The sequence below is a fragment of the Bidens hawaiensis genome, unplaced genomic scaffold (genome assembly GCF_021521415.1).
Source record: "Bidens hawaiensis isolate Kalapana, Puna unplaced genomic scaffold, B.hawaiensis_p1.1 tig00004003_1, whole genome shotgun sequence".
NCBI classification, from domain to species: Eukaryota; Viridiplantae; Streptophyta; class Magnoliopsida; order Asterales; family Asteraceae; genus Bidens; species Bidens hawaiensis.
Window position 1 is genome coordinate 725,695 of NW_027491234.1, and position 26,962 is coordinate 752,656.

The following is a 26,962-nucleotide window of genomic DNA, read 5'->3' on the forward strand; positions in this document are numbered from 1 at the left end:
CATGCGTGTCATGAACCACCACCAAATCAAACCACCCTGAACAAAACGAACCCATGAGGGCTTGTCGCAAAAACGACTTGCAGTCTCTCCTGCAGCCGCGGGAGAGTGATGGTCCCGCTCAGATGGGCAACTCGTTCTCATCGAGAGCACGAGTACCCATCCGAGCGGGACCATCACTCTCCCGCGGCTGCAGGAGAGACTGCAAGTCGTTCCCCTTTGAAATAAAAGAAACAATTAGAAGACAAACCTATATAAACAAATAAGACAAAGCATATCGTAAGGGACAGAGTTCAAACCGTATTCGAGGACGATGAGAACCTGTGACGCCTCCTTCCACACCCGGCTCATCCCAAGCATCACCATCCCAGACTCCGCAAAGCGGTACACCGGAGTCTGGATCCGGGAGATCTTGGCGAACCATTCCGCCTCCTGGTAGTTTGGGGCGTGAAGGGCGGGGAGTGCTATCCCATTCTTAAACGTCATCGCTATCGGGACGACGCGAGCGGAGATATAAAAAAACTCCCTCTTCCACGACCGAAGACTGCGCTCGGTTGCGCAGATCTTCAGCCCCTTGATCCGGTTGACCAAGGTGTACCACCCCTGGATGCACCTCCAAGAATAGAAGGTCATCAACCGGTCAACATGGGGCTCCACGCCCAGAATGAGGCACACCCACTCAAAGTGGCAGATCTTGGCGATCGCCATCAGGTGTACCTCCGTCAAATGCACCCCGTGCCTCTCCAAGACACGGTCTACAAACTTCGTTAATGGGAACCTGAGATTCCCATAAACGAAGAATGCAGCGTACACCCCTATCTTGCCCTTGGGGGCATCGTACACCGTCTGGTGTGGCTCCGGAAACTCAGGCTCGAACGGCTCGAGCATGAACTTCCGGACGATGTACTGAAAAAGCTCAATGGGAAGAGCACACTGGCATTCGCCAGCAGTGCTCTTATCGTCTTTATCAGACGTAGACGTCGGGATCTCGACGTGCACGTCAGATTCCTCGGCAGCAGCTTCGAAATCGTGAGTAGAAGACATGGTTTGGAGGTAAAGGAATGATTTCAGGAGAATGCTTGGCAGAAAGTATTCGCCGGAAATCGTTTACAAGAAGAGGAGTGAAAGTGTGAATTACAAAGGACCCTCTCCCCCTTTATATACTCATCGCAATTAATGCGATGAATTTAATGCGGAAGAGAGAGAAATCACAGGTGCAATGAAACTATGACACGTGGCAAAGTGCAAGCTGACAACAGCTGTGTAACATCCCGAAATTTCAAGATAATATTAATTATATTACTTAATAATAGAGGGAAAGTTTACTCGGGTTATCGGGAAATAAATAAAAGAATAGGAGTTGGTATGGGTCGGGCTAGTGTCGGGTAATGGACGTTGGTTATGTGTTAAGACGGTTAATGGAAATAAAATTTTTCCAAGCTAACCTGGCAGCTCGACCCCAGCCAGAGGCTCTGCCCCTTGGACCCTGCTAGGGGCTGCCGCCCCTAGACCCCGCTGCCAGGGGCGCTGCCCCCGGACCCCCGTTCGTGGTGGGTAGTAATTAAGATTAGAAAGATGTTATAAGTAGTGATAGTTAAATTGATATGTATACTTGTTATACAGTCAGCCGTGCACAACTGAAGAAAGGGATTACGATCAACGGAGAACGTAACCGTGTTCAGGTGAGTTTCTAGCCCCATTTATGTGTTACGTTTTCAGGGCTGTGTGCATACTCAATATGTTTGTTAATACACTTATCCTAAGAGATAAGTGTATGCCTTATATGGATAATGTGAAATATATGAATGATTGCTTGATGGTTCGTGAACGATCTTCGGATATTGCACGTACTGTCAGGTTGCAGCGCTAGGAATAAGGTAAGTATGTTATGTATGTTTATGGGTATGAACATGATAGAGATAATAGAAGAAAGAAATGATAACGTATGGTTGTATGGTTACGAAGAGGGTACCGAGCCCTAGTAATACTCGAGGAATGTAGGGCGTAATGCTCTTTATAACGTAAGATATGAAAGTAAGATAATACAAAAGAAAGTAAGAAAGTACGAACGAAAGGATATAATTTTATGTGTATGCCGTGTATGGTATATGTGATCGATATGATTGATTGCTTGACGATACGTGAACGATCTTCGGATATTGCACGTATCGTCAAGGGAAGTGACTAGCTCCTTACATGGATATTAAATAATTAAGTATAGTGTTCCTTTTATGGAAGGTATAGTGTTCCTTTTATGGATAGTAAAGTGTTCCTTCTATGGATAGTATAGTGTTCCTCCTATGGAAATTATATATGGTATGGTAATGGTAATGGTTCTTTTAATAAATATTACGTGACGATCCTCCTATGGATATTTATACAAGGTTAAGGTAGTAATATGTGTCTTCGGATACGGGAAGTAATATATGGGAATAAATTGTATGATACCTGATTAACTAGAACTCACTCAGCGTAGCTGACTTTTAGTATGCACGCAGGTGAGCCGATTACAGAGCTAGTAAGAGGATGACGCATGGCATGGATTGAACGGCTGGCATCTGAAGAAAGAAGTAAAGATGTTTTGAATATAAAGTTTTGTGTTATGGTATCAAAGAAAAGATTTAATGTTTTGTAACAAATGATTGATGTTTTATATTCCGCGAAAAGTTTTAATAAACTCTGATTTGAAGGACTGTGTTTATGAGTAAATCCGACGCTAAAGTAGGGCTATCGGGTTCGGGGCCTTACAAGCTGTTGAAAGGACGCGTGCCATTAATTCCGCGGCCACGCGCCCGAAAAATCGCGCCCACGCGCCTGAAAAAGCGTCTGGAATGACCATGTACTGTCACGTCGCCATAACTTCCTGCACGTCCTGACACAGTCAGAAGAAACCGTCGGACGACGTTTCAACAGTTTGAACTGTTCTTATCCTTTCACAAACTCTTCGAATTTCAAAATTTCAAAAAGATTCAAAGTAAGCGGGAATATACCCCTTACCTTGGCAACCAAGTAACTATAAGACAGGTGCGAGTACAGTGTTAAGGCAAAACCCTTCACATACTTAGCACCTGCAGGGAATTGAAGCCAATAATACATGGGCAACCAAGTAACCATAAGACGGGTGCGGGTACAGTGTCAAGGCAAAACCCTTCACATACTGAGCACCCGCAGGGAATTGACGCCAGGAATACCTTGGAAGTAAAGTAACCGTAAGACGAGTGCGGGTACAGTGTCAAGGCAAAACCCTTCACATACCTAGCGCTCCGCAGGGAATTGAAACCAAGAAGGATCTTCTGGACAATGCTTGCGGAAACGGGATTAACATCCCCGCATAGCGGGAACGTCGAGAACTACATTGTTTGAAGCTCCAAGATGGAATTGGTGGTTTTAACATAATTGATCACTATGTTCAAAACTACCAAAACCTCATGGAGAATCTACACAAGTGGGACTCAACGCTCCTGACTTGCGAGGAGGTTACAGACCTACCCGCATCATACCCAAAGATCAAGCAGGAAAGTCGGGAATTTCTGCAAGTGACATTAGGACTTCCGCGGGAAGAATCCCCATGGAAAACCTTAAAACTAAACCCTTTTCAAAACCCTTTGCTTAAGTCCAAAAGTTCACCTCACTTATTAAACATTCATGAGAAGAACATTGGACTGGGGGGACTTGAAGAGGTAGGTCCCAGCAGAGCCCAGTTGGACCCGCAGGACTCACCTTAAAGAGAGACTTCTGCGCGGAAACCAACTGGATCCGCAGGACCCACCATGCTCAGAGACGTGACGTCCTTACGCGCAGTACGCAAGCTGTTCCCGCAGGAAATGCCTCCCAATGGTGAAGTACTCCGCCTGTTCCCGCAGCTGCGGATACAAGCCATCAGGGAAGGCCACCCGCGCAGCAAGGCTGCACACATAAGGCACTTAGCTCAAAATAATTCAGTAATGTCACCTGAAGAAGGAATGAGCAAAGCCGGGAACAATCCCGCACAAAGGCGGGAGGGGGAATACTCCCGCCCAAATGAGCCAGTCCGTACGATACTGGAGGATCTTTTGTACTGTACCTGACGAGGTATGGGCAAAAGATCTGACCAGAGATACGACAGCTCATTGACAACAGTATGGCGAGCAGCATGCTCTTGTACTGTATGTCACTATTAGCCGCTGCCTACTCACCAACTCCTGTCATACCACGTGCATAGCCTGCAGTTGGTGGAAAAGGAATAGTACACAGCAGGCCTGGTCACTGTCAGCCGCTGCCTACCCACCAACTACCAGCATGGCACGTGCGTAGGCCACAGTTGGTAGAACAGGAATACTATTCAGCCGGCTATACCTTCTTGGAAACCTACCTTCGGCTATAAATACCCCAAATGGTATGATCATCTCATCTTATCTTGTATCTTATATCTTATACCTGATATCTGCTCTAGCAATCTCTTAATATACACTTATATTCAAGAGCAATCTAGTCTGATTCTCACGCCGGAGGGTGGTCACAAGGAGGTACCCCCCTTCTCAGTGACGAGCTCACGGTGTCTGTTTTGCAGGTTATCAGAAGAACCATCTTTGCCGGATCTAACCCCTCGTGGGAAACATCTATTTAACCCCCAGATTATCCGTAATCTGCCCGGGGTCGATTAGTGTTTCTTCACTTACTAATGAGATGTAACTTAGGGCCTACTAAAGATTCTCTATCATCTACTATGAACCGCTTCATTCCTTCACGTGTAATCTCATATTTTTGTACTGCGTAATAACATATACAATGACATCTTATTTTTATGTAAGTATTAATTATTTAGTTTGTATTTATATCAATAATTATAAAAAAATTCTAGGTGTTCTAGATTTATCACTACCATTACCAAGTACCTAATCTATCCACATTTGAACCCCTCCATGCGTGTCATGAACCACCACCAAATCAAACCACCCTGAACAAAACGAACCCATGAGGGCTTGTCGCAAAAACGATTTTGAAGCAACTACCAAATTGCGGATAATGATAAAATCTTAGAGATACAAATTGAATAACCCTTGAAAACCTAAATTAATTGTAGAGGAGGAAAGAATAGATAGTGGTAGGATCAAAATCTCCGGAGGTCTGGAATAAATTGTTATTAAAGATAGTAAAAAACTAATCTATTTCTTGGAGAAAGATCATAACATGGAATCATAAATACGAACGCTTCGCGCTTTGGTTTTAGACTTCATCACCTTTGTTCACTTCTCGCTTTTGTAAACCAAGCCACCACCTACCTTTCACTGCCGCCGTTGCCACCACTAATACCACCTGACCGCCATCGTCTCCGCCACCTCTACCTGACCACCTACGCCACCATCATTGCCATACCACCACCACCTAACCGTCGCCATCACCACAGCTACCACCACTATCGCTGCCACCGCAATCACTATCGCCACCACCATTGTCCACTACCGCTGCCACCACCGCCGTCGCCGCTGCCACCACCAAACCTCCACCACCACCATCACCACCACCACCACCATTGTTGCCATTGCCATTTCTAGTTTTGTAATTTTCTTTATTTTGAGGTATGTATTTTATTTCTACAATTTTTTTTATACCAAACAACGTAACGTAATAATTCATTTTATTCACATAGTAGATGAATGGTAATGATCAATTTCATTCCTTGTCCATTCCACCTCTGATCTATTACCTGCTACCAAACAAACCATAATGGAATGAGATATGGTTAAGGGATGATCATGGAGTGATCCTACGTTGACAACAAAATGCGCCTTGACATCATCGAAACACCACCCCATATCCATCATCTCTCTAGTGTGTGAGGGGAGTGGGCATTTTTTTTACTCTTTCTCTCTCTCTTTACATTTTGGAAGGAGGAAAGGAGGTGGTTGAAGGTGGTGTCTGGTGTATGGATTGGTGATGATGGTAGGGAGGTGGGTTTTTAGGTCGAAGAAGATGGATGTTTATATTAATTTCTTTATTTTTGTTTTAATTAATAACATCAAATAATTATTAATGGTATAAAAATATTAAATATAAATCGATTAAAAAATAAAAAATAGAGAATGATGGAGAAATGATTCCGTATGCCGTATAGAAAAATATGTTAAGCGATGAAGAAAAAACTAATATAACGACTGATATAGAGAATAAGAGGAATAAACCATATCATAGCATAATTGTTAAACTTAATCATTCTTGATTTAATATATTCCTTACAATTTTTCATACTGGTTGGAGGATAAGATCGGAATAACGTTGTATAATTGGGAACCGAACAGGTTGTAACTTTTGTAAGATTGTGTAAGTTGCTTTTCATATTTATCAAAAAATTAATACATATTGGCATTTCCTGACAATTAAATGTTAGATGGTTGAATAGTCGTTATTAAAATGTTATTCATAATTTGTCTTCAAAGAGTACATTTTTATACCAGAGTTTACATGCAAACGTTTACAAATTTAATTAAAACGTGTTGGAAAACATTTTTATAACATTGTCTACCTTTAGGCTTTAGGTATGTTAGCAGTAGCGAAGCTGGGGCTTAATCAAAGGGTGACCGAAATCATGAAAAATATTTTAGAGTTGTTCGGACTAAATACCTATAAATTTTCAGAGGAAATCACGAATATTTACATTATTGAACGAAAAAACGGGGGTGACTGGGTCTGGAGACACCCTGGGTTCTTCATAACCTTCGCCCCTATAAGCTAGACATCTCAACAGAACATATATATTAACATGAAATATAACTTTTTATACTTTTATATGTGGTTACACTTCTAGCTAGCAATATAAGTAGAAACGTATGCTCATCGTCAAGTTATGTTAGGATGATGAACTACGTATTAAAAACAATTCTAAAAGTATATCCTAGCATAAATACTTCTTGAAAAATACATTTAGTGTCTATACCTTGTACATACTCTTATGTTCTTGTTTTCTCGTTTTGCTAATAAAAGAATAAAAATAATCCAACTTAACAAAAATGTATAGAAAAAACATACATATGATCATGCGCTCTTCTTCTACATATATATGCCAAAGAATGAATGCTTGTGGATTGGTAAAAATCTTCATATATTGACTACGCATTTCGTTTAAAAAATAATGTCATATGCAGATTTAGAAGTAGGATTAATCGGTGAGTATGTTGGCCATTAAAAGTATGATTTATTACTAACAATTGTTTTTCTATAAAATTTAAATAGCAATCAAATGACATGACTCTGAGTATGTACACAAGATATTAGCTGAGAATTGTTTACAATCATTTATCATTAATAATATATGACGTGGATATGTTTTATTTATAATTACCCCGATGAATAATTCATGAAGAAGAAGGCAAAAGCATTTTACATGGTGTGTGACGTGTGTCTCGTTGCATTATAATGCATGCATATGGAAAGCTAGAAATGATATATGGTATACAGCGGGTTATCGGTTACGATTGGGAAGTGTTGTAGATGTTATTAAAGCTCTTAGCTTTCTTTAGTGACAAAAATAGGTCGGGTGGTTTGACGTTATTGTGGAATGATTGGGTGAGATTTATTGTGTAGTTAGGTGGGGTACGTGGTTGTTTTACTGATGATGTTGGTTTCTTTGTATTGGCTGTAGTCTAGTTGCTTGCTAGGCTTGTCCCGTTGTTTTTGTTTGGTTTTATCTATAAATTGTTTTACGTTAGCCGTTCAATAAAAGGAAGATTTTAATACCTAGCAGAAATATATATTTATGCATGATTTTAATGGTTCGGTAATAAATAAAACTCAGATAATCATAATAAAATCTAATATGGGAATAGCATGTCGAATCGTGGAAGCATCTTGTACATGCGTGTTTGAAAAATAACTGTCATCTAGCTATTTGTTTTTACTTTTGTAATATAAGGATTATATTCTACCACACGTTGATCAGACCTCCAATAAGCCACACACTTCTCGTACCAATAGTTTTCATGTTTTAACCTTACAATCAAGTTTTTATTATTATTAAAAAAAACGGTTTAAACGTATAAAATTTAGTTATCATTAAAACAAGGCCAAAAAAAGGGAAATTATCACCTAAAATTACTACATATTTCATCCCACAAAAGAATTAAACTATTACATCAATAGTATATGTGATATGTTAAAAGAAACACCAATAGAGATATGTAATTGTGTATTTGTAACCTTTTTGAGGTCTAAAACTAATTTTTCACTAAACGCACGCGTTACTTTTAATGAATCAAAAACTACTCGCATTATTTACTTAGAAACTATCTCTAACGAGGAGGGCTAGCAGACATCTCCACTCACCCACTTCACAAGTCGTGCGTCTTACCTAGCACCTCTCTCTCTCTCCATTTTCATGGATTTGGATGATTCAGACCTTATGCCCTTAGTTTTTCTTGTATTTGAGTAATCAAGATTTACTTGATTAAAGAATTATAATAAACAATGACACGAGGTAGGAGATATAGAATGCAGGCTCTATCGATACTATTAATTATGATTTCGAGTATGATGGATCCTCAACTGTTCTTATAGGTGAAGACCTTTAACCATGGAGGTTTCTAAGGGGCGCCACTCCATTGGTGTTCAAAGGGCAACACTCATGACAGCTCCATGGATATAACTGCCAAACTGTCAACTATTATAACCGATAACCATCAACCGTCATCTAAAACATTGTGATGGCTCATCCTAATCATTGTGATGTTTCGGCTTCTTTTTAGAACGGCTGTAATGTCTGTTTTAAAAAGTAAATTAACAATTTTTGATTCAATAATAATAATAATCTCGTTCTTGCATTACATTTTTGTCTTATTCGATCATTGATCTCGTATACAGACTAATACTTTAATCCAAAAGTAATTTACATGACTCATAAACCTTAAATACTAAACCTAAACCTCGCCTTTCTCCCTATCTCACAGGTCTCGTCAATCCAAACGCATCCTTCACCACAGGCTTCACGACCGCCCTCCACCAATCCTTGTCATCCATCAAACCCGAATGTGTCGTTATAGATGGTCTAAGGAAATTAGAAACACGTATACCAAAACTAAATAGAATTTAAAATCGTGAGTGGACATTGAAAAGGAAACGCGTAAGATATTTTCTCTAAAAAAATAGAAAAGAAATTTGTAGACCACATAGAGATTGATGCATGTGATGTTGCAATTAATGGAGGGAAACATCCAAAGGCTCCACAATAAACCAGTGGCACGAGGGCCCCTCACATATTACAACCCGTGATCGAGTACCCCTAACTAATAGCAGTAGCTTATCTGGTCGATATGGGTTAAATCTCAATCAAACTTCTACAAAACAAAACAAAACAATATATATGTGACGTGTATGTATGTCGGACACCATACAAGTTTAAAGAGTTACTGGATTACAATACTCTCTGTTTTCACCTGCTAGCTGAGAATACTTTCAACTAAAAGATATTTTTTACTACTCTCGGCTTTATCGTATTTTCTTTGGACTCCCTCAAACTAACGAGAAACTAACTCTGTTGGGCTTTTTTATGGACGTAACATTTTTTTAAACGACGTAACATGCTTATGAATTAAAAAAAAGAAAAGCTTGTCCCACGTAACCACTTCATTTTTCTTCTCCATAAAACCCTAACATTCATCCATAACCACCAACACCACCCACCAGTGGCGAACCTTGGACGAGTTTGTCGGAGGGGGGCTCAAAGTTTAAGTAGAAAACGGGTAAATTTACATTACGAAAAAAAAGTTTCGGACGAAAACAGGTAACTTTACACAGCTGCGAAAAAAATAGGGGGGGCCCGGGCCACCCCAGGCCTTAGCTAACCTTCTCCCCTGAAGCCTCCACCACCACCACCACCACGTACCCACCCCCATCGCCTGCAACTATGGTAACACCACTGCCCCACAAGTTATTCTTAAAAAAAATTGCCCACAAGTTCATGTCCTCGTTAGTTTAGGAGTGCTAAAAGAAAATAAAGTGAAAGTTGAAAGTTGTAGAAAACATTTTGTTAGCTGGAATGTTCCTAGCCAATAGGTGAAAGTTAAGAGTATTTAAATCTAATAACCCTTTAGAAAACATGTATGTAAATGCAACCTCCAAATGAATCAAAAGGATAGCAATAGCTGTCCGCTTGAGTTGCTGTGCTTCTTTTTGAACCGTAGGCCTACTCGTATAAATTTCAAACCTGCTGAATTGTTTGTTTTGGTTTGATTAGCTGCAGCAAAGAATCACTATCTAGAAGATATGATGTTCTAGTTCTTTGGAGTGTTGATGAGGTTGTTTGTAAGTCCGTCTAAGGAAGTCAATGCTTGTGTTTATTGAGTGGTGAGGGTGTTTTAAGTTTCTTTTTGTTTTGTATTAAATAGCAATAATAAAATATAATAATTATTATAAATATAAAGAGCATTATTATTATTTTTTAAATTATAGCTGACGGGATACTAATTATTCAAATTATAACTGGTAATAATCCGTAAATATAGTATGACTAATGACAATCTTTACTTTCAATTTCATTCCAAAGGCAATGATGCTTTACGAAAATGTAACATCACTTGTCTCTAACTTTTAATTGTGTTGTTTCAAAATAATTCAACATTATGATTGTAATAAAAATGTTCATTAGGAGCAACAGAAGTTGCTTTTTCATTAGAGTGGGAATTGTTTTTTTATAACTACAAAAGTAAAAAGTAATTGCCAGAGCATTCCCATCCTATCCATCACAATATGTGAGTGGAATTTTTATAATTCAAGGAATGGTTTAGGATGTTGTGACTTGTGGTGGATAAAAATAAAAATATTAAAAAATATTATTTAATAGAAAATAAGAAAGAAAGTATGATTTTTAGTGTCATTTTAGACTTTAAAACAGGGAAATGGATGATGCTCTAAGTGTGTTCACGTTGATAGTACGAGTTATTCTTATTCTTGATCAATGAATGGTACTTTGGATATTAAAATTTAGTTTTTGCATTTAAAATGACCGGCTATCAACAGTTTATATGTCACATTAGCCCGACTATAAAACATGTATGGTACATGATCTTTTGCTTGTAATTTAGCCTAAAAAGTTGAGCTGGAAGAGGGGCCAACAAAAATCACAAGACTAGAAGGTTGTGGCAAAACCTAGGGTGCTAGAAGGATGACTGTGACATTGTATTGTACAAACTTATATGCATTAGTTTGATATTGGAAAAGCTATATTAAATTTTGATAAATTCATAAGTTTGTTAATTATCATTAACACCATTAAATCTCATTTAATGTTTTAAGTTATAACATACGTTTTTCTTTTTAACTATTAATACCCGGCTAAAACATTAAAAATGATTACATTTTTATGTATAAAATATTATTAATAAACTTCAAAATTATATATGGTAAATAACATGCCTGATAACCCGCCAAACCCGTTATCAAACAACTACAACGTCATTGGCGTGACTCTTAATACTACTCGGCCAGCTATGTTCAATGATATCTTTCCAATATAAAATCTATGCTAAAATCGAACCAAATGAATCAATTTCAAGCTTCATACTAGTAACATTTTATACGAGCGTTGGATATTAAAGTACTAAATCATTTTAGAAAAGATTTGCAGGTTTGGACGGTATGATGTTAGGTAATATCCAACTGATTGTTCACGTAGAATATGTAAACATATTATATATTTTTAAAATATAACAAATAACATGATAAAATAGTTAGAAATATGTTACTAAAATTCTTAAATCGTTAAAAGTATAGTTGAATATTTTATACTTTTAAGGCGAGTTCAGGTTCGGATTTTGTGTCACGACATACTAAATGGTAACTTTAACCACATAAGACCATAAACAAGTATACCTGATACCTACAGGCTTACAAGTGAACTTGTGTGTATGCCATAACGCTTACCCGATGGGTACCGGATATTAAACACCAATTTCATAATCGTGTACGTAACTGAAATTACTAATATTTTTCCAATGCCCACCCAACTATCTTCGATATTCAATTGTTGTAATATTTACAAGACATAATTTGCAGCTTAGGACTTGGTTTTATCTGTCCCTCGTCTTCAGGTGTTAACTAAATCGGCAGGCCGAACTCGACACACACATGAAAATCATGTTATGCATATAATTAATCTCGAACACGATACGGTTTTCCGGTTTGAAACAAATACCACTCATTCAATCCAATGTTTTTTTCTCTTCTTCTTCTTCTTTTTTTTTTTTTTTTTTGTAATTCTCTTATTAATAGTCTATATTACAGAAATTGAGAAAAAACAAGAAAATACAAATGCAGCTAAAGTAATTACGATTAAATTGTAAAACCATTTTAAATTTTGACATAACATATTAACATACCGAATCTGTTGATCGAAGTTATTACTACACAACACAAAATCTTTTTAAAAGAATTGAAATAAACGGCTTAAACAAGTCAACCTGTGAAACCATCAAATCGACCCGACATGACCTGTTTAGCTAAACATGTCGCGAGTTACAGCCAACTTATTTAGATTAAACCAAACCTGTGAATTCGCTTCATTTTGAAATTCTGATTCATATGCTGTCTTAATAACTTCTAATACTTACAGTTTTGTGTCTCAGTATAAACTGTTTTACATGTTCGTTTTCTACTCCTACATTTTCATTTAGCTTTATATTTTTCAATAATTTCTCTACACTAATTTAGGATGCTTCATTAACAGGCCAGGGCCGGCCCAACGATTTTGGTGGCCCAAAGCGAGTTCTAAACCGAGGTGTTTTCGTGAAAAATAATTAATAATTTTGCTAAAAATCTAACAAGTTGAAACGTGGATCAATATTGGACAATGACCTGGGTTTGAGAGGGGAGGTCTTGGTTTCAAGTCCCACAAACGATCGACAAGACTTAAAAAGAAATTCGTGTTAAACAAAAATAATAAAATCCACAAAATATAGTCCTGTTTTTCATTAACGGAAACATGAAAGTTGTTAGCATTCTAAATGATCATCATTAGAATGTTGATAAATCAATTCCTCTACTATAAAAACTATAAATAATTATATAGAAGATCCCAGTAAAAGACTATAAATAATGATGCTGATCTTTAAAGCTTAAAAATATATCAATAATGAATTATGGAAAACATCATGTACCATATATACATGCACTACTCTTATCAATACTAGACAAGGATTGAACTAAAAAGAGATGAATATTTATAGTTTTTGAGGCCTTAAAAAAGTGGTGGCCCCAAGCTAGTGCTTGAGTTGGTAAAGCATAAGGCCGGCATTGTACCAGGCTAAGTTTAGTAGTTACGCTTCTTAAATTGCAAGGTCCATAAAAGAAAGTAAAGAAACCGTTAAGTTAGTTAGTTGGGCCAACGGGTTTTTCATTTATGGTGAGTTTCCTCCTGGCTCATGGAATTGATTAGGTGGGTCAATGGTCCGTCAGTAAGGCAAATGACTGTTAAAATAGAAAAATAGTTAGTTGGTCATAACCTTTTCGGCATGGCGAGCAGTGTTCGGGTTGGGCCCTTTTTCATGTTTCTATGGTAAATGTTGGTAATATATAATTAAAGGATGCCTTCGAAAGTTTATGCCATTTCCTTATATTAGCAGTGACACGAGTGCATATTGGGAGTGAATCCTATTAATTCAAATTATTGTTTAGCTAGGTTCTAACTTATCACCCATACGGAGTTGTGACATAATCCCAAATTTTTACTCGTTAGTAGCATTTGTGTTACTGTTTATTCTGGTTGAATTAAACCGGCCCTTAATGTTTTATCATATTTGTTGAAAGCAAAAGTGTAATATCAGTACCTGGACTGAACCAGCGAGTAGTATTCATGGGTTTGGCAGGTCGGTTTTGCTCACCTCTAATCATAATTATAAATGTTGATATCTATTATTGATTTATGATTAATGGTTTTGCAGATTAGCAAATGGCCGTGAAATGTAGATCAATTCAATGTATGGAGTCGGATTGCCGACAAAAGTAATATATTTGTTTAAAGGGTTCTATTGGTATGTTAAATCAGACACCCAGATTAAGTGTGAGAACCCAATTGCGAGTATCTTATTCTAATAGAACTCGTGTTGGTACTGGCTAGAGAGGTAAAATATCTTCTAGATTTGTTTGCTCAATATATTTTCTATTTTCCTGTTAGTGGGAAAATGAGTGGGTCCGAAAACGGGTCACAATTAACTCTAATCAAAACGGGTCATTTTCAGTTTGCTGGGTTGACGCGTCTTGGTCATGGTTATGCGAATGCAATTGATATACATATATGCGTAGATAAATTTATGTGTACGTGTTCATATAATGCAACAATAACAGAAGAATCTACAAGTGTAGATTCATTAGATTCATTAGAATTCGAATTCTATTAACAAAACTATAATTGTACATGTAATTATTTTGGTTGTAAGACATGAACTTTAGAAGAGTTCAATGAAATCACATTAAACATATTAATAGTTAAGAATAATTATGAAATAAGTAATCATGTGCTAAATAACATTCAATAATATATAACCATAGCTATTTAACTAACATAACAGCAAAACAGTACCAATGGTCAATCTAGATTACCCTTTACAAAAGATTGTTCAGTAAGCTCCGCCCTAACATGATAAACATCATCAATGAAATACAGACTATCTTCCCGAATAAAACGAGTCCATGGAATTGAATTCAAACATAGGAATCTGGTCTCCTTACCACCCGTAAGCGTAAAACTCTTTTTGAATATGCTAACAAACTCTTGAGTGGGCTTTGAATATCTTACTGCAAACTCACAGTCAAACGCAAGAGTACCCGCCTCTTTTACAATAGCTAAAAGAAGCCTGAATCGGTCCATGTAACGTCGGGCCTTAAAATAAATACGTTGACTACCCAAGTAAAATGATCGAGAATAAACATTTCCGGATGTAAACAAATTCGCACACTGATCACGCTTTAATTCTAAGTACACCACACAACGTGGACGTGGTTGTAGAAATTCAACCATCTTAATGGGTCGTAACTTGTAGGCCCGCTCCACGAATCTACAGTTAAGATTAGAGGTTTCATCCCGGATATATGCGTGGTGCCTGTCTGGGACCTCAGCTTGAAAAGAAATTGCTTCGGTTACTACCTTTAGGGCAAATTTTAGGTCAAACTCACCACAAGTGAGGACACTTGTAAGCATTGCACGAGCCATGTAAGGGTAACGAATAAACTTGGCAAGGCGGGTCGCGATGATTTGACGACACTCCTCTATTTTAGGGTACTGGGCTCGGGCTCATTTAATGACAAAATGGAAAACTTCATCTTCTAACACCACTTGGAGATCATCACTCGCTATAATCGCCTCTACACCATCAAGTGGCAAGCCAAGAATTACATCCGGAAACCTGCCATTATTCATAAAAATTTTAGATAATTCACGAAACATTAATCGCTTTGGATGCGGTTTTGATGAAGCTATACCTGGTTATTTCTTTGAAATGGACAGCATAGAACCGCTTGACAGCAATAGTTAGTGGCTGGAATGCTTCAGATACTAAAATGGTTGAAGGAAGATCAAGATAAACTAATACAGATTCAGGTGTCATCGGTAGATTTCTTAATAAACGGCCGCAATATCTTATGCATGAAGCAACATCAAACTTGTCAGCAAGTGTTAGTACATCAAGCACGGCAGAAGCAGTTGTAACTTTCAAATTATTGCTATACATAAACTCTAATAGTTTCATGAGACCAGTTTCCTCTGATAGTAAAACAATAATTAAACTAAAAATTAGACATGAACGTAAAGCATAAATAAGAAATTACTACAAACCCGTGGCTTGATTCGCAAGGTTGCATGACATTATTTGGACTCTCTCATCCCATTTGAAAACAACTACATGTATGAAAAAACAAGAATAACAATACTATAGGGAAAATACTATAAAAATCAATCTATTTTCTGGTTTTTCTCATTAAAAATCCCTCAACAATTTTTTGTAAGTCAAGTCTCTTCACATGTTAAATTTGAACAAAAATGTGACATATTATGTACCAAAATAAAAATATGATTAATGTAGGGTCAATATTATATATTGTTTTTAGGATTGTATATGTCGTTTTAGTTTGCTTTAGTCGGTGTAGTACGTACTCGGTACGTTTATTTTGTAAGTTTATTGTGTAAACTTTGGAGAAATAGGGACCCTATATAAATGCCACTTAACCCATTTCTCCATAAGAACTCAACACAATTCAAAAAAAACTTTTGGAAATAAACTCTTTCTCTCTCTCTCTCTCTTCATCTTTTCTCTCTTTTAGAATAACAAAACTAAGATCCGAGATCCGAGTGTCGTTGGTGATTTCCGTTAATCAATAACATGGATTGATCTGAGTCAAGTTGTGAGATCCATCAAGAGGACCTATAAGTGGTATCAGAGCTTTCGGCTCAACTTTTTGTGGATTTTGGGTCAAACTTTTCAGGTTTTGATCTTAGTTTTTGTTGGATTTGAGATTGATTTCGTGTTACTCACCTCTTTTGGAGTCCCTTACACCTTGGAAATACACGAGAATCACCAAATCTAAGTTTTTAGTGTTTTAAGTTTTAGTGTCCGAGCTCAGATTCGGTTTAAAACTCAGATCTAGGCCGATTTATTGATTTTTAGAATAAAGTCTTTTTGACTCTTTGGAAGTTGAGGTGCTATATTCTAAAAAAAAAAAAATCGCATCAGGTACTGTAGCAGTCGCATCGCCGAGGTACTGTAGCAATAACGGGTACTGTAGCAGTGGCATCTCCGAGGTACTGTAGCAAAAAGATTTCGCATAACTGTAGCAACTCATGCGTCGCATGCACTGTAGCAACTCGGTACTGTAGCAAAAAAAAAAAAAACTTAATTTTTTTTTTCTCTTTCTCTACAAAAAAAAAAAAAAATGTCTTACGAACTTAAACTTGGAGGAATCTGGATATGGGAGAAAGCCGAAAGAAAATATTAAAAGAAGAATTCAACATGTTTATACATATTAAAGGAGAATCGGTTGCCTCTCTCATCAACATATTTGAGTCACTCGTCTCCAAAATGAGTAGTGTCGGTATCATCAATGGTTTGTTTGAGATCAACATGAAGTTGTTGAATTCACTACCTTACACATGGAACATCAATATGGTTACCATCAAAAGAACCACAAACCTGTATACCATGACACTTTCAGAGATCACTTCTACCATCAAGTCTTTTGAAATAATGGAAGATAAGCTCCAAATGAACAATCAGTCCAAAGAAAATAAAGTTGGGACAAGTAATAAAGTTGGGACAAGTGTTGCCGGTAAAAGCAATCATGCATGTCCTATCATTCCCGACACATCACCAGCTGATGAGGTAAATTACAATCTTTGTTCTCAATAATGCATCAACAAAGTCACATACAATAGATATCATCAAGACGAAGTTTTGAAAGAAAATGCAAAACTTCGTCAGTTAAATGCTGAATATGTAAAATCTGACAAGATCTACGTTGAAAAGATTAAAACTCATCATGATGATGTGGCAAATCTTAAACTTAAGATTTTTATAAAGGAGCATGATGTTATCTATTATAAAAATATAATTTCTGAACTAAAAGAGGAAATTGAGAATTTGAAACTTGATGCTTCTGACAAAAGGGAAAAGGAAAAGAAAGTTGAATGATTTGAAGCATCATCTGAGAAATTGGATGATCTTATTGGAGCCCAGAGAAGTACCAAAGTTAAAGCGGCGCTAGGATATGATTATTCAGCAGTACCTCCACTGATGAATAATAATTACACTAGCTTGCCCCACTTTAGCTATAATACTTTTCCAAACGAGGAAATGGAATACGGGGTTGGTAGAATACCAAAGCCTGTGAAATTTGTTCATGCTGCCTCTCAAACTGCTGCTCCAGTCCCATCATCTGATAAATCTGACATCAATGTGTCTTGTGTAGCAGGTGATGTAAATGGTGGTGAATGTGGGACGGTTAACCTGGGTTGTAAGCTAAAAAGAAAGTTAGAACCACGTTTTGAATCATGTGTGGATCTAACCAAAACTATTAACAATCCAGTTTGTAATAAAGTTTGTGAATCCATGTTGGGAAGTTTAAAGTCAGGGTCAAATTATGTATTTTGTGAAAATTCAAGTGATGATAGTTGTACAAACGTTTGCAATGAAAATGAATGTTCTTCTTCTGACTCAGATTATGAAACCGTTTGTGATGAAACTTTTGTTGAAAAATGTGTCAACGAAAGTAGGCATGTTGAGGTGAACATATCAAGTTTTTCATCATCAAGTTGTGAGACTGAGGATAATTCAAGTAAAAGCAAAGTTTTTGAAAATGAAAAGACAAGTACTTCGTGTAAATATGTTCCACCAAATAAACGATCATTTTCTCAAACAACCAATCAATTTAGAAATCCTCAGCCATACAACTTCTGTGACAACAACTACCATGGTCATTATCAACAAAATTTTGTTGATCCATATTACACAAATGTGTTTTATAATCATGTTCCTTTCCAAGGATCATCTTTCCCACCACACCAACCACATTATAGTTCAGATGAGTTCTTTGGCACTCCCAGGAGAAAGTGTTGTTTTGTGTGTGGTCACTCTTCTAACCTTGCAAGACATTGCATGCACTAGTTCAAGCAACAGCTTGATATTCAAAGGCGGCTTAGTCAGTCCCCAAAAGGAGCTTTTAGTAGCCCTGATTCAAGGACTGATCAAGCTGATAGTGAACCCAGTGAAATAGATGTGAGATCCAAAGTAAATAAAGTAAAACAAAAAAAGAAACCTTTTTGGAAAATCAAGAAGGATAAAATCAAAAAGGATCCTAAGACTGTAAAGTCTGAGGATTCACCAAAAACAGTTTCAAAATCAAGAAAAGAAAAGTCCAAAATTTCCAAAACCAAGGAACAAGTTTTTACTTGGATTCCTAAGGACTGTTCTTCATCAAGTGAGGATCCAACAAGAAATAAATGGTTTTCAGGAAATAAAATCAAGTTTGGTCGATTTACGGTTGACCTTCCCGGGACAAAAGTATCCTGGGAATCCATGTCTATTTGAACGCTTAGTGCATGCAGGGTCAATCAAGGAGGATTATCAATAGTATTAGGTACTTAGATAGTGATTGCACCCGGCATATGATGGGAGACGAACCCTTGCTATTTGATGCTAAACCATTTGATGGCGGATTCGAGTCTTTCATAAGCGACATGGGAGGACAAACTTCATGGAAGGGAAGCCTTGTTTAAATGGTTCAACAATAACTTTTCGAGCATTTCTCAAACCAACCTCGTCCAACTGCTTCTTTCAAGTGATGGATCTAGCATCAGCTGTTGGATCTTGGTTTGAATCTCTTCAACTTTTTTATACAATGTGATAATGCATGCTTAAGATAGTCCATCTGACAACAACTTTGCTGACCTTTTCACTAAAGCCATCGATCATACCCGATTTGAATTTCTGGTCGAATCGTTCGACATGATCAATTTTGATTAAAACAACCTATCTATCTTTTTTTTTTATATAAAATTGTAAATATTTTTCAAACATGTCACAATTTTAGAGGGAGAAAATGAGTTAAGTTTAACTCACCAAAAAGATTTTCAATTCATCTTAAGAAAAGCAAAAACAAATCATTTGATTTACCAAAAAGATTTTATATTACTTTTAAGAAAATCTAAAAGGAATTGTCCCGTTTAGAGGGAGTTCCTGCTTAGAGGGAGTCGGATAATTAAAATTTTCAAATTTTGAGAATTGATCTAACCATTGGAAAATGATAGTACATTGATATGCAATGATCCTAGCGCATGAAAAGAGTAGATCAAAAGTCTACAAAATCACTCACAGCTGTGTAGATAGGCTTGACAAACAAGTAAGTGTTGGGTGATATAAACTTAAATTCCTGCTGGTACTAGTGGATATACGATTATGAAGCGGTTGCATAATTCCGTGAAGTCATATTCATGAAGGCAGAAATGTAATTATACATGTCATACCCAAGCCTCTTTTTACCTGATCACAGTCGTCTTATGAAATATGTGTCAATTTTTAATTTTCTAATTGAGTCAAGAAAAGTTTCAAAGAAAAGCAAGAAAAAGAAAAACAAAATAGTCAGAAAAGAAAAAGAAAATTCAAGAAAAAGAGTAAAAAAAAAAGTCAATCTTAGGGATTTTAATTCTGCTTTATTTCTTCATTTAATTTTGATTCAAGCCTTGGACTTTTTCTGTTTGTAGTCATACAAGATCTGATTGTTAAAGCCCTGAATCTTCTGCTTTATTTTAATCTTTCTAGATCGAGTCAAGTGTGCAAAAATAAAGAATAAAGTGTCAAGTATGTTAATAAGTATACTATGATCAAATAAGAAATGTTTAAGTCAAGTTGAGGTGATATGTTAACACAAAGTAAGCCCGAGATATGATGAAATAAGTAACATGTCTGATTAAGTGGGACTACATAAGCACCTTGCCTAATTGTACTTTAAACGTATCACTTTGGCATCAAAACACTTGTCAAGTTAAACAAACGGACAATATCTACAGTCGTTATGAAATTGTGACATAATAATATCAAAATGGAAACGCAATCTAGGGCTTTGCAAAATATGATTCCATGTTATGATCTTTCTCACAAAAATATTAAAATCATTAGAAAATTTTGTAAACATTATTGATATATAATATTAATTTCATCTTTACTCCTATCTTTTATTGTTTATTTTGATTTTGTTTTATTTTAGTTTCAACTTCAAAATGTTATGTATATATTTTCGTTATTTTTAAAATATATGAAAATGCCAAAAAGATTTTAAGTTTTTATTATGTTCGTACATATTTTGTTAAACTTTGTTTCATTCAAAATCATGTGCTTTGTTGTCAAGGTCGTTCATGCATTATTCGTTGGAAATCTGGGACTTAAACAAATCATTTACAAGTTGAGGGACTGAAATTGGGAGGGCCTATGAACGATTTCTTCTTGACCCTCGAGAGGGTCTGTGAACGAATCTTATCGTTCCAAGTTGTGTGCGATCAAGATCAAATCTGCTTGAAGTGGCAGATGCTGAAGCGAAAAGAAAATGAGAACGTGAAAGCTGGTGGTTGAAGCTAAAAATGAACTGATTGCATTCAAAGACAAGGAAAGAAACCAGTCGGCACAAGAAAGTCAACAAAAGAAATTAGATGTCGAGCCTCCCGCATCTGATGTTTCTAAAATTTGCTGTAGTCGATCATTCATAGAAAATAAGATTGAAGTTCAAGTTTACAAGACTGGAAAATAAAGATTTGTTCAAGATCCAATCTCGTTCAAGACCCTGGATCAAGACAAGTACTAGTTTCAAGAAATAAAGACGAAGCAAAGAACTTGACGAAGGTTCCTCGATATACTCAATCCTAGAGGGAGATTGTAGGGCCAATATTATATATTGTTTTTAGGATTGTATATGTCGTTTTAGTTTGCTTTAGTCGGTGTAGTACGTACTCTGTATGTTTATTTTGTAAGTTTATTATGTAAACTTTGGAGAAATGGGGACCCTATATAAAGGCAACTTAACCCATTTCTCCATAAGAACTCAACACAATTCAAAGAAAACTTTTGGAAATAAACTCTCTCTCTTCATCTTTTCTCTCTTTTAGAATAACAAAACTAAGATCCGAGATCCGAGTGTCGTTGGTGATTTTCGCTAACCAACAACACGGATTGATCCGAGTCAAGTTGTGAGATCCATCAAAAGGACCTACAATTAACTTATCTTGATCCATCAAGAGGACCTACAATCAAGAGGATCCATCAATAGGTCCTATAAGTTTTTAATCCACAAGTTTTGTAAAATATAAAATCCTTAGATTTATAGTTATTTAATAGATTCTGAAAGTGAAGATACATTGCATAGCAATTTTTTATATTCATATGCTAATTGATATATATAACCCGACTTTAATGTACAAAAATTTCATCGATACAAAAATAAAAAGTATGTCGATATTTTTATGATATTTGACCATTAATATAGTAACAAAACTACAAATTTAGTGTCTTGTCACCTTGTAGAAAAATGGACTTCTTGCCGCTAAAATTGGCGAGCTAATATGTAAGGTTTGATCTCTTCCTATGGATTAACAAACCCAAGTTTCAGTTCATATCATTGTAATATATAGTGAAACAAAAAAACAACGATAATAGTAAAAGATTGATGCCTGATGGTGATGGTGTAGACTCGGTCAGCTCAGGAAAGATATTGATGTGAAGAACACGATTGGAGAATATTGATGTGAAGAACACGATTGGAGAATTTGCTATTGTTGAACGCGAAAGTGAAGTCGTCGTGGTCGCAGTCATCTTCAGGAGTGAAGTTAGAATCTATGACCAACGTTGTAGGATCGAACGTATCATAATTGGAACCTGTCATCGTATGTGAAAAGAATATGAGAGAGATGATGAAAACCCTAGTTAATCATTTAACAAATTTACCAACCAAGTTAATTGGTGAATAACAAAGCTAAATTATAAAATAAAAATAAAAATAAAAATAAATAATAGATATGTACCAAACCTTAAAGAATATGTTTAATTAATATATTTATGGGTTTTATCAGTTTTAGCAAAATTTTAGGAGAAATAATTATTCTCCATCCAAGTTTATCTTGTTTTAGCCTAAATGCATAATGTTGTTTGTGTGGACCTCGGCTTGAAAAGAAATGGCTTCGGATACTCTCTTAACATGAACATGAAAGTATTCGTACTTATGAAACCCCAACCCAAGTTTTAACAAACCCAAACTCGACCCGTTATATTTTTGAGTCACGTAGATATTTCCTTTTCAGAGGTTTTGAGTAAACTCGAAAAAACTGTTTAACCATTTATTCCCTAATTAATAGTATTAGACTTTAGCACGCCTATAGCAGATTACTATTCCATCGATTACTACTCCGCTATTGCCTTAGTTCCACCAATTACTTGGGACCAAAGACGAAGATGGTGTTCTAAATGGAAGATGTACACATTGTAACAACTTGTACAAATGTGATTCCATATCTAGGTACGAGTAATTATTGTAAATATTTAAAAAAGGTGTCTCATACTTAGCAAACAAGCTGATCCGCAAACATAAATCGCATTTTGGGTTGAAAATGAAATCACCACGTGGACTGTGACATTTGATCAAAAAGCAATTAGGAATGTTCTTAGCCCATCTATATCTGTCTACTAGATTTTATTCCTCGTATAACGGGGTTGTTTTAAATTATTCGTGTTAGGTCCCGTTTTATTTATTAAGTCTTTTGTATTGGAACATTAGTTTGGGCTTTTATATGTATTTTTGTGGTTATGTATGTTTGGGCCCAAGGCCATGTAAACAAGCCTATTGGGCCATTTGATAGGAAATAGACCAAAGTTCTCATGCATGCTTCCTATAAATAGGGAAGCATGTCATGAGAAACCAAGCTTTTGTCCAATCTTATTATATTGCTCTCTCTTTCTCTCTCTCTCAAAACCGAAAATAACCTCAAGATCCGAGACCAAGATGCTTGGTGTGATATTCCGCTAGCATCAAGTTTGGTTGATCCAAGAATAGTTGTTAGATTCAACCATTTGGGACCTACAATTGGTATCAGAGCTTTGGCTCACCAGTTGAGGTTTTTGGATCACAACCTTGGGTTTATATATTGAGAAAGTGAAAAGAAAAGGTTCTTGCAAAGAAAACCACAAAACTACAAAAAGATTCGGGTTCAAAAGCAACACAAAATGTCTTAGAAGTTGTTATTGTTGAAATATCAAGCTTAAAAGGTGTTAAAATTAAAGAAATAAGTGTTTAAGGTTGTTGAGAAATTTGGGTTTCAAAATTCGCATTCGCATGTACCGTAGGGTCGTTGTACTAAACTCTGACAAGTTAGGTAAAACAGATCACGAGAAAGATTGCTTCTAGAAGATTGAGAAAATTTCGCATCGCACTAAAATTTGCTTCGCCTGAAAACTTCGCTTCGTAAGACAAGCTTCGCATCGCTTGAAAGTTCGCTTCGCTTGTGACTTCGCTTCGCATCAAAGTTCGCTTCGCTTGAAGAAAGTTCGCATCGCACTCAGAACTTTGCTTCGCAAATCTTGCGAATTGTTTGAAATTTGTTTTTTTCGCATTCTTTGCGAAATTCCTGTTCTGTTTTGTGAAATCTCATTTGTTTAAGGACTTTTGGTGTTTGAAACTGTTGAATCATGTCTAATACAGATTCTGAGTTGTTGAAGGGGTACTTGTTGCTTGAGAATCAAGTGGGAACAAATACAATACCTCTAAAATTCATGACCTTAGATGACAACTTTGCTGATTTTAAGTGGAGGTTCATGAACTTTATTTCTTTGACCAACTTTGAGTTGATGAGATGTTTTGAAATAGGTCCTCATGTTCCCATGACCATCACTCCAAATGGGGAACAACCAAAACCAGTTGAAAGTTATGATCAAAATGATAGGACCTTGATAGAGCAAGACAAGAAAGCATACCTCACTCTAACTGTCTGTCTTTCCAATGAAATTACTGAGACTCTACGGGAACACACAACTGCCAAGGGACTGTGGGATGCACTGGTTAAAAAGGTTGAAGGAAATGCTGAGATAAGGGAAAATAAGAAGGCCCTGTTGAAGGAAGAGTTTAACATGTTCAACTATCGTCAAGGTGAAAGTGTAGGGGACTTAATAAAAAGATTTGAAAAGTTGTTAGAAAGAATTAGAGCTGCTAGTGTCAACATCATGAATTCTGAAATCAACCACAAATTAATGAATTCTTTGTCGTATAGCTGGAGTACCAATACTGTGACAATCAAGAGAACTACTAACTTGAATGCAATTTCAAATACTGAAATGGATGAGCAAATGAGGATGAACAACCATATAAGTTTTCTAAATCAAGCTGGAATGAATACTGGAACTTCAATGCCTACTGCTTTCATAAGCAAATCCCAGCAAAACATGTATCCAGTAAACACTCCAAAGTACTCTTCAGTTGTGCCTCCACAGAAGACAACATTTATCTCAACTGGCAATCAGTCTGTGTCATCTGGTTCAAGCTCATTTCAAAAGGCTGTTGATATTGCAGTTGAACAAGCATTGAAAGCCCATGGAATCACTTCCTCTTCAAAAACACAGCAAAGTCAGATTTCCAGCTACTGTGAAGCACTTCCTTTGTTAAATGACTCCAACGTTGCAATTGTTCGAGCTTTTCTTTCAAGTCAAGAAGAATTGTTGCAAGGAAAGTTGTTGCCACCACAATTCGAACAAGGTGATCTGAAAGATATCAACAAGAAAGATCTCAAGAAAATGGATATCAAGTATCAGATGGCTATGGCAGTTCACAGGGCAACAAACTTTATGAAGAAGTACGGAAAGAATAGTTTCAATGACTATGACAATAAAAGAATCGGGTTTGACAAAGAGAAGTTGAGGTGTTACAATTGTAATGAACTGGGTCACTTTTCAAGAGAGTGCACAAATCCTCCAAAACCAGCAAGCGACATTCGGGTGACAGAAGTGTCTGATGAAGAAAACAGCAGGTCAGTTGGGAAAAGGAACATGGTACAAAAGCCCAGCACTTCAGTTCCAAGAATTGGAAATTATCCACACAAGGGAAACTCAAGCTCAAATTCAAAAGCCCTTGTCTCTCAAGAAGAGGTCCATACCGGCTTGGATTGGGATGACCAGTTTCAGGAGCTGAATAATCCTCTTAACATGGCTGGAATGACTTTTTCTTCAAACAACGAAGCGTCTTCATCTTCGTGTGCAGGTTCTCATGTGTCACATATGACAACGAGGTATTCAGCAATCTTTGCTCTCAAGCATGTATTAACAAGGTTAATTTTTATAGACACAATCACAATGAGGTTTTGAAAGAAATTTCAAAACTCAAAGAATTGAACACTGAATATGTAAAAGCTGATAAGATTTACATTGAGAAAACTGAAACTCACCGTGATGATGTAGCAAATCTGAGACTTAAAATTTTTCATACAGAGCAAGAAGTAATTTATTATAAGAACATAGTTTCAAAACTTAAAGATGAAATTGAAAATCTGAAACTTGAGGCTTCTGATAAAAGGAAACAAGAAAAGATAGTCGAAATATTTGAAACATCATCAGAGAAATTAGATGATATTATTGGAGCCCAGAGAAGTACTAAGATGAAGGTTGGGCTAGGGTATGATTATACGACTGTACCACCTCCTCTAAATGATAATTATACCAGCTTGACCCACTTCAGCTATAATACTTCTTTTGAGGAAGAAATGTCATACGGGGATGTTAAAATACCAAAACCTGTGAAATTTGTTCCTCCTGTCTCACAAACTGCAGCTCCAGTCCTACCATATGATAAAACTAACATCAATGTGTCTTGTGAAGCATGTGATGTAAACAATGGTGAATGTGGGAAAGTTAAACTTGGGTTGTAAGCAAAATGGAGAGTTAGAACCCGACTACATCACCTTATACGTCAAATCACACATACTTCAGTGAGCAAGAAGTCTGTAGATTCAACCAAAGAAAATGTTTCTTTGTTTGTGGAAATCCTTCTCATCTTACAAGACATTGCAAAAACTGGCACAAGCAACAAAGATATTTAAACAGTAAGTTTGGTCAGGCATTTCCTAAGGTTGATCACAAACCTAAGAAAATGACTCACCAAAGTCACTCCTCTGCCAGTGAGACGGATTCAAGATCTAAAAGAGAAAAGAAACCAAAGAAACCATTTTGGTTAACCCAAAGGGAAAGAAAAAGGTTAGCAAAGGGTTCAGAAGCTGAAAAGCCAAAGAGCCCTTCAAATGTTTTCAACAAGAAACACACTGAGGACTTTGTTGTTAAGTCCAAACCAAAACGAAGGCAATCCAGAAAACCTTTCCAAAACTGAGGAAAACATAACTCATGTTCCTCGAGGGATTGCTCTTCAGATTCTGATTCACCAAAAGATTACATTTTCAAGAATTATAAAATTAAACATGGTGATTTTATGTTTAATCTTC

At 36.5% G+C, this 26,962-nt stretch overlaps 1 pseudogene; it reads right to left on the reverse strand.

The window, feature by feature from the left end:
* Positions 1-14,545: 14,545 nt before the first annotated feature.
* On the reverse strand, positions 14,546-22,304 carry LOC143624923 (BTB/POZ domain-containing protein At2g46260-like; annotated as a pseudogene).
* Positions 22,305-26,962: the final 4,658 nt, after the last annotated feature.